Source organism: Dipodomys merriami, unplaced genomic scaffold (genome assembly GCF_024711535.1).
Source record: "Dipodomys merriami isolate MVZ:Mamm:240054 unplaced genomic scaffold, mDipMer1.0.p SCAF_26, whole genome shotgun sequence".
Taxonomy (NCBI): Eukaryota; Metazoa; Chordata; class Mammalia; order Rodentia; family Heteromyidae; genus Dipodomys; species Dipodomys merriami.
Genome location: NW_027204048.1, coordinates 22543569 through 22553059, shown reverse-complemented (window position 1 = coordinate 22553059; position 9491 = coordinate 22543569).

Here is a 9491-nt window from a genome sequence, read left to right as displayed (position 1 = left end):
TCTACACGTTTATAGCAGAATCAGAAAAGCAAAGTGGTTTTCTTGGGAGGGAGAGGCTGGCCATTTGTCCCTCTCCCTGCTGGACAGAATCTGCACGTATGTGGACAAGAGTTGCATGTATTGCCATCCATTATCCATAAACGTGCCGCGTTGTGAAATAGATCAAAGCAGAAGGGAGACCAAGTCCTCACAGAACCGGATAATTAATTCAGAGATGTGCTAGACTGCGCCTTGTTTTCTGCTGAAGATGTTCAGAAATCTTTTCATCCAATTCAATCATTTGCAATTTTCCCTCACACCTGAAGCCAAGTCTTGCAGGAAGGCCAATGTATAAAACAGGAGAAGAGGAGCGCAGCGGCTTTGATGAATGCCTTGGGAAGGCAGGGCGCTCCTCGATCACCAGAGCAAGTTCCGGAGGCTTCCGTACAGCCCGCTCTCTTCAAGGCAGCGCCTAGCGTGCCCGGCCCTGTGGCTGCTTCTTCCTTCACAGCCAACATGCGGAGATTTCCTGCTTTTCTCTTCTGTAGGCAAAAGACACAGCTGTCAAAGACGAATGCATTTTGCTAGCATTTTAGAGTTGATTAGGACAGCACGAGCCCAGGACCACTTCTGATCAATCCTCAGATGCCAGCCCGGGGGTTTCAGACAAGCCCAGTTCCAGCTTCCCTGAGGGCTGTGTGTTAAATCTCAGGACAATCTTTCCAGGGAAGACCTGGAAACTTCTTTTCATCCCCAAGGGGCTTTGGACCAGAACGGAATTCATCACATTAGTGGGCAGTGTGTGGAGATTCTGTGGCTAGTTCATTCACAGAGTCCCTGGCTTGGGCCGGGCCGGGGCTGGCGTGGAAGGATGTGTTTAATTGATAGTGAATGGTAAGTAACTTGTTAGAGACTCTGTGGAAGGCTTTGTGCGGCCATCATCTACGTGAGCTCTAGGCCCTGCTTCCCCGGGCAAGCATTTCTTTGGGGAGAGTTTGCTACTGTTGCAAAACTAGGTGGCATTTTATTTCACTATTTCAGCCGCATTCCAGTGGTGGCCCAACACCTCCAGGATGCCCCATCCATCTTGGACCACAACCATCTGATCTCAGCCTTTAGAACAACTAGGATCACAGGAGTGAGCCACCAGCACCAAACAACATTGAGATCTCACCTCACCCCAGTTAGAACGGCAAAAATCAAGAACTCTAACAACAACAGATGCTGGAGGGGATGTGGACAAAAGGGAACCTTACTGCATTGTTGGTGGGAGTGTAAACTTGTCCAACCACTTTGGAAAGCAGTATGGAGGTTCCTCAAAAGACTTCACATAGAACTCCCTTATGACCCAGCAATCCCACTTTTGGGCATTTACCCAAATGATCACAAACAAGACCACACTAAAGCTACCAGCTTTTGGTTTTATTTAGGCTAAAAAGGAATCATTAACCAAACTGGTATATGGTGCTAGATTTGAATAGAACGTGTGGTAGAAAATTAGGACCAATGTCATTAGTAAGATTGTCAGTGTAATTTTATCTATGAGTGGGGAGTCTATTGTATGTATTATTTATAAATAGATTAGGGCGATTATGAATAGAGAAATTTGAACAGAAAACATCACTTGCAGACATCATTTAATGTGAATGAGATTAATGAAACATAGATACTGTTTTCTATGGAATATGTGGACTAATTTAGTAGACTAAAGCAGTGAGCAACCACAGATGAAATCAGATTTAAGCGACCAAAATCCATGTTTTGTTTTACAGACCATGGTACTGAGTGAGGTAAACAGTCCAGTTTCATTCATAAATATGAACAGTGAGGCCCCGCTAGCAGCGGCCTTGTGGGTAGGAGTCCAAGGAATGAAAACAGACAGTAAGTTAATAGAATGCCGCAGGCATTGACAATGAAAGCCACACAGAGGGCAGACAGCCAGCGTGGAGGATGGGACCCAGGGTTAGAGACTCACACAGGTGCCCGGGGCTGGTGAGGCTGGCTGGCCGTGGCTCTCGCGGGCGTCGACGAGTAGAGAGGTGTCCAGTCGCACACCCTAAGATCCAGCCTAGCACTCCGGGGAGTCAGGAGTGAACATAGGTAATTAGAAATGAGACCTTTCCTTCACATTAAATTTGCTCGCATCGCTCTTTCATTGATCCTTCTGCCTAGCCCTGCATCCTTTTTTATTGTAACTTTAGACTATCCTGTAATCGCTAAAATAGCAGCAGCTTTCTCTGTACTTCTCAGAATTGTACTAAATTCAGTATTTGCATTTAGAATCAATTTGTCATTGTTCCTTATATCTGTCCTATCACTCTGTGTGTGTATGTGTGTGTGTGTGTGTGTGTGTGTGTGTGTGTGTGTGTACACGCTGGTCCTGGGCCTGGAACTCAGGCCTGCGCTCTGTCCCCTCAGCTTTTTTGCTCAAATTAGCACTCTACCACTTGAGTCAGCTCCATTGCTGGCATTTTGCTGGTTCATTGAAGATAAGAGTCTCACAGACTTTCCTGCGTAGGCTGATTTCACACCGTGATCCTCAGATCTCAGCCTCCTGAGTAGGCCTGAGTGCCTGGCCAGCTCCTGTCACTTTGGACCTATCGCTTAGCCATAAACAGCCCCAAATCACAGCAAATAGCACAGCAAATGTTTACTGTTTCCTGAGCCTGTGACTCACCTCTTGCTGTGAGATGAACTAGAAGAGCTGTTTCTCCATAGCCGCTCTAATACCCAGGCTGACCAGGGCTTCACCACTTTACAACGTGGCTATCTAGAACATGTAGACTCTTTGGCTATCAAGGCATGAGAGTAGGAAGTAGGGAGGAAGCCTTTGGTACTTGGGTAAAGGTTAGAAAGGCCCTGGTTTTCCTTCCTAACAACTCATTGTCTACAGCGGCAGTGTCCAGAATAAACTTTCTACAATAATGGAAATAATCTGTAATCTGCACTGTCTGATACGGCAGACATGGGTCTATGTGGCTAACAAATGCTTAAAATATGGCTAATGTGCCTCAAACAGTGAATTCTACACTTAGGGAAAAGTTCATCAACTTCATTTTTCCTGTGAAAAACCACGCCTGGCTGGTATTGTCTGCCTGGTAGAATGAGGGCCGGAGTGTAACCTCCAGCGTTACCGAAAGAAAAAACGTAAAGCTGAAATTCCAGCATGGACTATTGGGCTTAGACGCCAGATATAAAAGAAATATGTGAGATTTATTTGTGGAAAAATCACGAATTAGGACGTAAAACAGAAGACTTCAGAAGAAGCAAAATATTAGGAGTGGGGGGTCAAGCAGGAGAAGAGGGAAGGGGTAAACAGTATTAGACAAGAAATGCCCTCATTCCCTTTCTTACATAACTGAACCCTCTGTACCTCACCTTTACAGTAAAATAAAAATAAAAACAAGGATAAATAAGTTAAAATAAAATAAAAAAGAAACAAAATGTCCTACCTTCTAGTTGAGCAGGTTGAAAGCCAGCCCGGGCAGGAAAGTCTGTGAGACTCTATTTACTTGCAATTAACTACCAAAAAGCCAGAAGTGGAACTGTGGCGCAAATGGTAGCGCGCTAGTCTTGAGTAAAGCAAACAAACAAAAAGCCTCAGGGGCAGCACCTATACTCCAAATGCAAGCCCCGAGACCTCATGCCCACTGAAGGAGTCTCTTTACAAGTCTATATGTACCCCAAAGAGGACTTTTCCTTTCTCAACTTCTGTCTGCCTTTTGTGATGAAGAGCCAGGGTCAGTGACACCTCTGGAGTTATCTCCCTACTTGGCCCATTTTCTGTCCTAATAAACCAATGTCCTTTTAATTGGTAACAAGAGGAGGAGGCCATTATAAACGTTTGTCTGAATAAAGCCTCTTTGGTATTGTTCTTTCTGTCTGAACCACTCTCCCAACTCGTTCACCTGCAGAACCTGAGAGGATTTTAAAAAACATGTTCTTACCTTGCCATGTTTTCCTTGAGCTTTAGTCCTTAATTCTATCCAAATTACGTCTTTAAAATTTTCTCTGTTAACACCTGAAAAAGTCCCTGGACAGAATCCTCAATGTGCATACCATTTGCTTTCTCCTGTGCTGTTGTAACCACACCCATGCAGTCAGTGATGAACAGTAGAGGACTCCATGTTTTCTTTTGAATTGAAGATAATGCATAGCATTTGGGAGGAAAAATGAATGCTTTTCTGGCCTCGCACCACAGACATGGTCAAATCAGGAGAGTAGAGTCCACTAATAAGGGTAGAGTCTAATAAATGACTAGATAGTTTATTAGATGGGTTTAATAATGGAGAATGATTAACAAATCAGTTAGAATTGACGAAAGTCAACAGGAGCTATAGCAACTCCAAAGAGCCTGAGAAAATGTACAGAGCGGTGGAGGTGAGGTATTAGGATCCAGGAACCAGAAAGAGCTCATCTGTGAGGGGTTAGGAACACAGCGGTAAGTGCCCAGGCAGGTACAGCCACGGGAGGCTCGGCCGCCACGGCGGAAAGCAGGCATTCCCAGAGCTGAATTGTGTAGAATGCCCCATCTTATTCTTCTCAGGTGGACACGAGTTTATAACCACACCCTGTAATTTCTCCCCTTCCAGAGGCTGACGAGTCCCAGGTGAAGGCCCCAGCAGACCTGGTCTCTGGTGAGGGCCTTCTTGGGTCAAAGAACCAGGCTTTCTTGCAAGCTGTCACATGATGGAAGAGGTAAAGGACGTCATTGTGACCACACTCCCGTTCAGAAGGGCCCTATCCTCATGACCTAACTAACACCAGCCCATCGCCCTGGAGTCGGAAATTCAACACCAAACGAATGCCGAGCTAAACATCCCGTTTATGGCAACCAGAACTTCTTTTCATCCTGCCTAGATCTCCTGCTGGTGCCTCTCACTGACCAGACCCAACCCAAACTACAACTGCTTCCTCCCTCCCTCCCTCCCTCCCTCCCTCCCTCCCTCTCTCCCTCTTTCCTTTCCTCCTTCCTTCCTTCTTTCCTTCTTTCCTTCCTTCCTTCTTCCTTCTTCCTTCCTTCCTTTTCTTTTGTGCCAGGCCTTGGCCTTGAATTCAGGGCCTGGTCACAGTTCCTGAGATTTTTGGCTCAAGGCTAGGCTAGTGTTCGATCAATTAATCCACAGCTCCATTTCTGGCTCTGTGTGTGTGTGTGTGTGTGTGTGTGTGTGTGTGTGTGTGTGTGTGTGTGTGTGTGTGTGTTGGTAAATTGGAGATAAAAGTCTCATGGACTTTCCTGCTTGGGCTGGCTTTGAATCACAGTTTTCAGATCTCAGCTTCCTGAGTAGTTGGGATTACAGGCATAAGTAAAGACCATCCAGCCCAAAACACAAGTTAAATGTTGGTCCTTGAACCTGAGCTGGATTTCCCAGCAAGGGGAAGCAGAGTTTGGACCGGAGGGCAGAGACAAGCGGAAAAGTGCAAATGGCTTTGTGCAAACACAAAAATACCACCAATGTTTCAAGGAAAACGTGAAAACAGCGGTAGAGTATTCCGAATTTTCTGCATACTTAAGTTTTTCCACTGGAGCACTTTGGGTTAGTATTTTTTTTTTTGCAATGGGGCATCTGGTTGAATTTAGAGTAAATTTCTAAAATTCCCACTGGGTTTTCTTTCTCTATGGTAGGCTACAAGAATGCTAGGCTCTTCAGCTGCACAACAGGTTAACACACAGTACTTACACAGAAACTTCTGCTGTGTCATGGCTTGAAGTTAGCAATGCTTTGAGTTTACACACAATCCTGCATCAGTAAATTAGCACCTGGGGATTGATATAGTTAGATAGATGGAATTGGTAGAACAACTCAAGGTAACACTTATAGTACCTTTCCCTCCCAAATCTTTCTTATTGTATACATCCAGTTAACTAGAAATTAGCCCAAACATTCTTGTGCATACACTCATAAGAATAACATTGGCATCCCACACTTACTTTGCTGATTTCCAGCAGCCTTTAATGCTAAAAATGAACTATCTATCACACATTAATAGAAAAAAAGCAAATTGGAACTGTGCATTGATGATCATCTTATGAGCTTAGTTCACTGTGTCAGCCTGCAGGGCTTCCCAGAAGCCTCACTTTTTAGAGGCTGAAGTTGGTGCTAACTGGTTTTATATTCCCACATGAGGGCATCGGTGCTCTAAGTTGATTTAGAGTTCACCCTCCTGAGCTTGACTTCAAGAGCTGTTCGGTGAAAATGGGAATACTTTACCGGCCTCAGACATCTTAGACTATATCAAACTGACGTTCAGTGTATCTCCTGAAGATACCATCCACTCTGTTCTTTCATTGCTTGGCCTTGCCTTGGTTCCTTTTCACATGGGGATGGACAGGGACCCATCGGGGTCACGGTGTCAATACTCAGGCCCATCTATACGCTCACAGGCTGCTGTGTTCAGTCTCTGCTTTATGAAAACGGCATGTGGAGTTTCCACGAGCAGTCACACTATCATACATGTTCATTGATAATGATTAATACACTTCAAACTCGTGTGTGTGTGTGTGTGTGTGTGTGTGTGTGTGTGTGTGTGTAGGCACATGCCACAATTCAATGATTTTCTTCTCACAGTTCAAGATACAACTATCCTATATCACCATATCACTTTTTTATTGTTGTTGGTTGTGGGGCTTGAACCCTGGGCCTGGGCGCTGTCCCTCAGCTCTTCAGCTCAAGGTGAGCGCTCTACCACTTGAGACGCAGCACCACTTCCAGTTTTCTGGTGGTTCATTGGAGATCAGAGTCTCACGGTCTTTTCTGCCCGGGCTGGCTTTGAACCCTGATCCTCAGATTTCAGCTGTGTGAGTAGCTGGGATTACAGATGTGAGCTACCAGTGCCCTGCTACCGTAGCACTTTTGGTTAATTCTGAATGTCTTGTCAGTGAAAATAGTTCAGGAAAACAGCTAAAACAATATAGGTAGATCTCAAATATATTGCCCTCAGTTTAGCTATCAGCATAGAGGCTTAAAGCCTGTGTGTGAGAATGCACAATAGCTTGATTTTATTCTCCTCCCATTAAGAGCAAATTAACCGCAGGAACAGTATCATTTCCCATACACTCCCCCTTCTTTTTAACTTATTTCTGCCTGTGGCATCTCTGATGCCGTGTGTTTCCCTACTTGTTATGTTGCCCCAGGCCTCGTACCTGTCCGAGTCTGACTGCTCTAGGGCTCATGATGGAGCACAGAGTCTCCGGCTCTTCCGAATCTCGCCCTGACCTTCCCCAGTGTGTGGTCTCTCTGGCAAGAAGACCAGGGGCATGCTCTCTCTGATTCATTGCCACTAACCAGCCATAGCCATGCTATTGGTCACGATGTGTCTGGTCTTCCTCCATCATCTTATCGGAGAGGTGACAGGAAGCTCATCTTTTTGTTCTTCACAAGCGAAGTCCTGTTCACTTCAAGGAGTGGAACACAGAGTTGTTTCCTGGTATTTCTGTGAGGTTCTTTTACGTCTCCTGTGAGTTCACATCCATGCCCAGTATTTTAGGTGTTCATAACTATCCAGTTTCACAGTTAACAGGTGCTGCCAGCACAAAATGGTCCCAGCGTTCTCAGTCCTTGAGTCCTGAGCCCTGTGGCCTGCAATTCCTTCTTTTGGAGTTTCTATCCTAAGGCTAGAATGAATGTGGATGGAATTGCCATTTTACTTTATGGGTGAGGAGTCAAGTTTGGTGAGGCTAAGGATTTTTGTAGTGCTGAATAGGAATTAAGATAGAATAGAATGAAAGATCTCACAGCAGCATTTGGAGCGGTAGCTCTGAGTTTGTCAATATCACAGAATGTTGAACCTGTGTTTTCATTCTGGTATTGTTTTTCCTTTGAAAAATGAATCGGGACACACTGGGTACTGGTGGTTCACGCCTGTAATCCTAGCCCCTCAGGAGGCTGAGATCTGAGGATCACAGTTCAAAGCCAGCCCAGGCAGGAAATCTGTGACTCTTATCTCCAATAACCACCAAAAGCTGGAAAGTGGAGATGTGGCTTTAGGGGTAGAGCACTAGCCCGGCCCAAAAAAGCTTAGAGACAGCGCCCACACCTTGAGTTCAAGGCCCTTGACCTCAAAATAAATAAATACCATTGATTTTGTAGTAGAAAGTAATGAAAATAGAAAATAAAAGCTTCTGGAGTCACCAACATCCCCCACTAAACATGAAGTTAATAGTTGTAACAACTGTTCCTTCCTGAATGACTGTAACTCAGTTACTCAGAATCCATTCTATACACCTGTGATTTTATCTGCTGCCTAACTCCTTGCGTGCATGGAGCTTACCGAGTCTACTCTTGGGAACTTTAAATTCATCCTTTGTAAGCACGTTTCCTTCTGTGTTACGGGTCTTACGCAGACTCCTGGAAGAAGCCTTTTAAATAATCTATCTGGAGGAAAAAATATACACACATACAACATGATGGGGGGAAGACTAGATGAGTTTTGATTTCTCCTCAGAGGATCAGAAGACGGACAGGTTTCGGTTCCGCTCACCTTGCACCTGTTCTGTTCTGTAGGCTCCGTGATTGGCTGTTCTGCTCAGCACAGCATTCCTGATCACCTTGTTAGAGGGCATCAAAGCCTCCTTCAGTTCTGGCCCAGCTTCACACATTTTCTGATCCTACATGAGTGGAGTTTTCTAAGAACTTTTCTTCCTTCTTTTTGAAGCTTCTTTCAAAAGGTTGTGAAAAAGAGGCAGGTCTGTTCCAAGGTAGTCATGCATAAAGATGAACCGTCTTTGTTTTATGGCCGAGCCGCTCCCCCCTTGGAATCACCTCAAAGGGAGCATATTTAACTGACACCACCACGGACTTGTTTCATTCCTCTTCCTCTCCATTTTCCTGGTGAACTTTATGAGTCTGAACAGTTCCCAGATATCCTTGTGCTTTCTTTTTCTAAAATTCCTGGTGGATCTTCAAACGTGGCAGGAACGAGAGACAAGCTAGGACAGCCGAAAAGTCGTGTGTCCTCTGGCTGGTGCTTTTAGTGTTTGTTCAGCACTGGTTCTTTAGATGAGCTAGAATGTTGGTCCATCAGCCAACATTGAACCTTAGAGCTCTAAGCTTAGAGAGAAAACCGGATTTACCTCAGAAGGAAACAATACACAGGTGTCTATGCTATTCTACAAATCCAGGGGTTGAAAACGTGGAGGGCGGCGTTCCTCGTAGCCTGATTGCTAAGGATTACTCCGTTTGAGCGTATCCTTCAAAGACTCCTGTGTGACAAGGTCAGTCCCCAGGAGGTGGTGCTGAGCTGGCAGAACCTTCCAGAAGTGGGCCTTTGTGGGAGGTGCTGAGGTCTGTGTGGCCCCAGCCTCATGAATGAATTAGCACGGGTCCCCCCGGGGGGTGGCTGTCCTCCATGCGACATCTCCTTCCTGTACTCCTGTCAGCCAAGACCCCAAATCCCGAGAGGTGATCTAGCCAGAAAACCCCTGGCAGGTGTGAGCAGGTTCCACCCCTGTGAGCTGAATAAGCCTCTTTCCTCCGTGTTGTATTTACTATTGTATAACGTGTAAAGGGACT